General features: G+C 36.2%; 1 pseudogene; it reads right to left on the bottom strand.

Annotated features, from left to right (window-relative positions):
- Positions 1 to 1456: 1456 nt before the first annotated feature.
- Positions 1457 to 7422, bottom strand: LOC120190926 (annotated as a pseudogene).
- Between the last annotated feature and the right edge of the window lie 72 nt (positions 7423 to 7494).

Genomic DNA, 7494 nt, shown 5'->3' with positions numbered 1-7494 from the left:
TTGTCGATTCTGAATTTGGGGAAATTCCCAAGCAATATGCACCACTAACCTTTGCATATAAAGCATGCCAATAAGAGAGACAAAGGAGATGCATATCAGAGTAGTCTGAAGTTTGAAAAACTAGATCAGAAAATAATTTTGAACTTAAATTAGCTTTGCCACTAACGAAACACCTCGTGTTGATTATTAAGCATGCAAAGTTAGGGGGAAAGGTCAATTACCCTGAACAGGTAGTTTTCTGGAGACAAAACAATAACTTCTTTCCACTGTTAAATACATCTCAACCTCTGGGAAACTTTTGATAGTTGTGAAACATCACTGTATCACATTCCGACAACAACATATAAGATCGAGTTCAAGATAATGACAAGATTTCACAAAAAATGAGAAGTTATCAGCAACACATTCCAACACCAGAAAAAAAGAAATCATGATAATTAGGGTCAGGACAAGGGATCCTTTCAAGAAAATGAACTGCACTACGGATCTGTATTTAAACAACCAAATAAACATGAAGACATTTAGATGATATTTATGTTAAGATAAAGATTGAACTTAAACAATTGAAGACAATTATGCGATAACTGAAAGTAGTTCAAGCAACGAATTGAACAACACCAAAATTAAGTATTTTCTGATGAAAGAAACTAATCATGGTTGCAGCCACATTAACCCTTGATGTTGTGGTTGCAGCCACATTAAACCCTTGATGCTGTGGTTGCAGCCACATTAAACCCTTGATGCTGTGGTTGCAGCCACAATTTTAGAGATTGCGGTACAGAGTACAGACCAAGCAACATTTCAGGAAATTAAATCCAAAATGTCTAGACTACAGAAATCAACCTATAATAGTCATAGAACATTCTAATTTCATGACAATGCACCATGCAGCTAGCCAATTTATATTTTATTGGCACTTATTTTTCCTTGACAAGTGCCATTACTATTTTGCCAAATAATTATGAAAATGCATTACCTGTATGCGTAAAGAAGAATAATAACCATATCGAATATTTTGAACAACAAAAAATAACATGCATAATAGACATGCTTCAAAGTTCAAACCTCTGAATAGAAAACATCCTAAACTGACAAGTTGCAAAAATTGGATGAATAGCAGATGCGGCAATATTTAAGAAGCATCATCTCAAAGTGCTAAGAAAGAAATAAAGAAGTTCCAAAAGGAATAACTTTAAATGGCATTGTAACCAAGAAAGATATATATATATATATATATATACTAATATGCATCTGTACTCAGCTTCCTCCACAGTTGCCTTGTTATATACATGCATAAATTTCCAACCCACTCTTCAATGAAGCATGCATTAGAACAAATGGCAAAATGAGTATCATTTATCTACTAGGGCAAATGAAAATGCAATCAAAGCAAAAGATCTTCAATCACACCATCAAGATATAATAGCTTTCTAAGCTTCAATTAACCTAGTAAGTATTAATCATAGAATAGAACATGAAACTCAAAGCTGTCAGATCTTACAGCATTCCTAAATACAGCAAAGGTGTCTTGTCGAAAGTAAGCATATGTTGTCCACTGTCCAAGACTGTTCCATGCTTACCATCAAAGTGTTAGGAAATATAACGAGAACAAGTAATTTCCCTATAGCCAGATTAGTGAGAATACGAATTAAAATCGGAAAAATAAAAAATTACAGCAGCCCCCCCCTTAGCAGCCCCCTTAGCAGCCCCTTAGCAGCCCATGTGTTTTATTAATTTCAACAATCTCCCACTTGAAGACTGATTTTAATCTGTCTTCACACCTCGATCAATGCAGCAGCATTTCTGGTCTTTATTCTAGCATGCCAACTGAAGCTGAACACAACTTCAGTTTTTCTGTGGTCACCGTCTTTGTTAACATGTCTGCCGGATTTTGAGCTCCACTAATCTTTTCAAGTTTCAAAATCCCATCTTCCAGAAGAGACCGGATAAAATGATATCTCAATTGTATGTGCTTCGTCCTGGAATGAAAAGACGGATTCTTCGCTAGATGGATAGCACTTTGACTGTCGCAATACAAGACATTGTTTTCTTGTTTCTTGCCTAACTCTTCCAAGAAACTTTGGAGCCAGACCATCTCTTTGCTGGCTTCCGTAACAGCGACATATTCTGCTTCGGTTGTAGAGAGAGCAACTATCTTCTGTAGTTGAGAAACCCAACTCACTGCGGTTCCTCCTAGAGTATAGACATACCCTGTAGTGCTTCTTCTGATGTCAACATTTCCGGCTAAGTCAGCATCTACATAGCCTGTCAGTATCGTATCTCCACCTTTGAAACAAGTGCTTTGTTTGTGGTACCTCGCAGATATCTGAGGATCCATTTGACTGCTTCCCAGTGTATTTTGCCTGGATTATTCATGTACCTGCTAACAGCTCCCACTGCTTGAGCAATATCTGGTCTGGTACAAACCATGGCATACATCAGACTTCCAATTGCTGAGGCATACGGCACCTTCACCATGTGTGCACGTTCTTCCTCCGTCTTTGGTGACTGTTCTTTGGAGAGTCTGAAATGAACACCTAAAGGTGTACTTACTGGTTTAGAATCTTGCATGTTGAATCTGGAGAGTACTTTGTTGATGTACTCAGCCTGTGATAACATCAAAGTCCCCGACTTTGTGTCTCTCTTGATCCTCATCCCAAGAATCTGCTTTGCAGCGCCCAGATCTTTCATTGCAAATTGCTTCGACAATTTTTGCTTCAAGTTTATGATCTCTTGCATGTTTGAGCCTGCAACGAGCATGTCATCAACGTACAACAATAAAATAATGAAGCTATTGTCGAACCTCTTGATGTAGCAACAATGATCTGCTTGACATCCATCACACTTAGGCGCAAGTTCACTTTGATTCCCAAAAGAACCAAGATTCTCCCCAAGCACCCCACTGCTGGAATCATTCAGCATACCTTCTATATAAGTGCATTGTTTTTTCTCATCACACAGTTACAACTTGGATTGCGTTTACAGGTTGATAAGTTCTAGGACATATCGGTTGGAACCTCGGATCCTGGATTCCAACAAAAGATTAAAATATCAACAAAACTACCACCAATTCCCTTATTTTCTAACTAACAGATCTAGAAATATGAAATTAGACCGATATTCTAATATACTTGCCCAATAACGATCAGTTCTTATCATTGTGAATTAGTGATAAAACTTAAGAAAATACTCAAAATCACCCGTTAAACTTCGTTAAAATCTACTAAGCTAATAACTCAGAATTTCGATTTGATTAAAGCTAAAAAAAAGGATATCAATTTTAAACTGATTAATTACAATTAACAACGGGTAAGCCGAACTGTAGTATTGTACGAGCTTGAGATGACAGAACCTAACCTGATGGTCGCCGCAATGTGAACAACTGGAGCAAGGAACACAAGTTACAATACTTCGATGTCCACGATAAGAGAGAATTCGTGAGGCGGTGATCCTATCCATAGCCGAGTATATGGTAATTACAAATTACCAAAGAAAGAAAAACAATTTTTTAAAAGAAGGTACTTTGTATTATAGAACATTGCAATGTACACCACTCAAGGCCTCATTAAAAAACCTCTCTAATCCTAAATGAGAAAAGAGGTGAACCAATAGGTAGAAGAGAACATATACAAAGATACCACAGTGCAACAAATAATACATACCTCAAACACAACAAACACACCATTACCCCAAACCACAACAAAAACTCACACAAACACCCCCTACATACCCCAAACCACACAAAAACTCACTAACACCCAATGACAAAGAAAGACATGCTCCACTACCCCATAACGCATTGTCTGGTCATCAACATCCAAACGCTCCATGCTATCATCAACACCCTTTTTCGACAGCCCAACAATGAGCACACACGGCACAACAAGCACTTTGTTTCTAGAGAATCACCAAATCCACCTCCAAAGCAAAAACGAGGGGGAGCTTTGATTGTTGCAGATGACGATGGAGATTATCCACGTGTCGATGCAGGAATGGTTGCGTGATCATAGTGAAATTATATATTTACCCTATATTATTTAGGGGTTTTCCGCGTAAAATTTGTGTATTCTTTACCTCATTTTTATTTTCTCAATTATCAGTTGTGATTTGCTCTATCCGATAGTCGTATCCGCAACAACATATGTATGAAATTTCTTTATTTATTTATCATGTTCTTATTATACAAAATAGGTAACCAAACTTCTTTTCATATTTTTATTATTGAAAACAAATTTTATTTCTATTTGCCAAACATGTTTTTCAGTTTAACAAATAGAAAATGAAAAATATTTTAAAAATGAAAATAGAAAATAAAAACAAAATGTTTTCAGAACAAAAAGGGATAGATTTTTGGCACAAATTTCCAAATTATTCTATGTTACACTTGCACATGCATTTTTCTTGTTTGAGGGGTTCACAATGAGGCAACGTACCTCCTATAAGAGTTGTCGATTCTGAATTTGGGGAAATTCCCAAGAAATATGCACCACTAACCTTGCATGATATAAAGCATGCCAATAGAGAGACAAAGGAGATGCATATTAGATAGTAGTCTGAAGTTTGAAAAACTAGATCAGAAAATAATTTGAACTTAAATTAGCTTTGCCACTAACGAAAACCTCGTGTTGATTATTAAGCATGCAAAGTTAGGGGGAAAGGTCAATTACCCTGAACAGGTAGTTTCTGGAGACAACAATAACTTCTTCCACTGTTAAATACTATCTCAACCTCTGGGAAAACTTTTGATAGTTGTGAACATCACTGTATCACATTCCGACAACAACATATAAGATCGAGTTCAAGATAATGACAGATTCACAAAAAATGAGAAGTTATCAGCAACACATTCCAACACCAGAAAAAAAGAAATCATGATAATTAGGGTCGGACAAGGGATCCTTTCAAGAAAATGAACTGCACTACGGATCTGTATTTAAACAACCAAATAAACATGAAGACATTTAGATGATATTTATGTTAATAAAGATTGAACTTAAACAATTGAAGACAATTATGCGATAACTGACAAAGTAGTTCAAGCAACGAATTGAACAACACCAAAATTAAGTATTTTCTGATGAAGAAACTAATCATGTTGCAGCCACATTAAACCCTTGATGTTGGTTGCAGCCACATTAAACCCTTGATGCTGTGGTTGCAGCCACATTAAACCCTTGATGCTGTGGTTGCAGCCACAATTTAGAGATTGCGGTACAGAGTACAGACCAAGCAACATTTCAAGGATATTAAATCCAAAATGTCTAGACTACAGAAATCAACCTATAATAGTCATAGAACATTCTAATTTCATGACAAATGCACCATGCAGCTAGCCAATTTATATTTTATTGGCACTTTATTTTCCTTGACAAAGTGCCATTACTATTTTGCCAATAATTATGAAAATGCATTACTGTATGCGTAAAAGAATAATAATAACCATATCGAATATTTGAACAACAAAAAATAACATGCATAATAGACATGCTCAAAGTTCAAACCTCTGAATAGAAAACATCCTATAACTGACAAGTTGCAAAAATTGGATGATTATAGCAGACTGCGGCAAATTTAAGAAGCATCATCTCAAAGTGCTAGAAAGAAATAAAGAAGTTCCAAAAGGAATAACTTTAAATGGCATTGTAACCAAGAAAGTTATATATATATATATACTAATATGCATCTGTACTCAGCTTCCTCCACAGTTGCCTTGTATATACATGCATAAATTTCCAACCCACTCTTCAATGAAGCATGCATTAGAACAAATGGCAAATGAGTATCATTTATCTACTAGGGCAAATGAAATGCATCAAAGCAAAAGATCTTCAATCACACCATCAAGATATAATAGCTCTTTCTAAGCTTCAATTAACCTAGTAAGTATTAATCATAGAATAGAACATGAAACTCAAAGCTGTCAGATCTTACAGCATTCCTAAATACAGCAAAGGTGTCTTGTCGAAAGTAAGCATATGTTGTCCACTGTCCAAGACTGTTCCATGCTTACCATCAAAGACCCCAGCCGGTAAACTTCAAATGCTTTCTAGCAACATGAATTTCCTTAAGCTCAATGTGCAGTAAGGGCTGTTGACATTCAAAAACTATAGTGAATGTGTAACAAGAATTATATGCACTTTTACAAAAATGCATCCAACAAATATGATACTGTAAGAGAGAAATACCTGCGGAAAGGGTCTGAATGGAAGAAAACTATTTTAGGAGGAGTGATTTCTCCGAGAACCATTACACCCCCATCAACATCCATCCTATATAACACAAAAAAAACAAATCACTAATAACACCCTTATCTATAAATTGATCCACGACACTAAGTCGCTCACGACCCATTATACCATCAGCTCGTTGGCTGTAAAGGTCACCTGTTTCCACATTTTCACAACCAAGACAACACACTGAGGTGCAAGTTCACTTTGATTCCCAAAGAAACAAGATTTCCCCAAGCACCCCACTGCTGGAACTCATTTCAGCATACCTTCTATCATAACTGCATTGTTTTTCTTATCTTCACAGTTACAACTTGGATTACGTTTTACAACTTGATAGTTCTAGACATATCTGGTTGGAACCTCGGATCCTGGATTCCATCAAAAGATTAAAATTCCAACAAAACTACCACCAATTCCCATATTTTCAAACTAGCAGATCTAGAAAATATGAAATAGACCGAGATTCTAAATATACTTGCCCAACAACTACTCAGTTCATCATTGTGAATTAGTGATAAAACTTTAAGAATAATACTCAAAATCACCCGTTTAAACTTCGTTAAAAATTACTAAGCTATACTCAGAATTTTGATTTGATTAAAGCTAAAAAGAGGATATCAATTTTAAAACTGATTAATTACGATTAACAACCGGGTAAGCCGAACTGTAGTACTGTACGAGCTTGAGACGACGGAACCTAACCTGATGGTCGCCGCAATGTGAACAACTGGAGCAAGGAACACAAGTTACAGTACTTTCGATGTCCACGATAAAAGAGAATTCATGAGGCGACGATCCTATCCATAGCCGAATCGTATGGTAACTACAAATTACCAAAGAAAGAAAACCAATTTTCTTTTTTTAAAGAAGGTACTTTGTATTATAGAACAATGCAAAGTACACCACCTCAAGACCCTCATTAAAAATCTCCTAATCTTAAATGGAGGAAAAGAGTGAACAATAAGTAGAAGAACATACAAAGATACCACAGTGCAACAAATAATACATACCTCAAACACAACAAACACACACATAAACACTCATATATACCCCAAACCACAACAAAACTCACACAAACACCCATACATACCCCAAACCAACAAAAACTCACACTAACACCCAATGACAAAGAAAGACATGCTCCACTATCCCCATAACGCATTGTTTGGGAATCAACATCCAAACGCTCCATGCTATCTCAACACCCTTTTTCGACATTCCAACAATGGGCACACACGGCACAACAAGTACTTTATCTTCTAGA

This window comes from Hibiscus syriacus, unplaced genomic scaffold (assembly GCF_006381635.1).
Source record: "Hibiscus syriacus cultivar Baekdansim isolate YM2019G1 unplaced genomic scaffold, ASM638163v2 tig00116964_pilon, whole genome shotgun sequence".
Taxonomy (NCBI): Eukaryota; Viridiplantae; Streptophyta; class Magnoliopsida; order Malvales; family Malvaceae; genus Hibiscus; species Hibiscus syriacus.
This window is presented reverse-complemented; position numbering and strand designations above follow the sequence as displayed.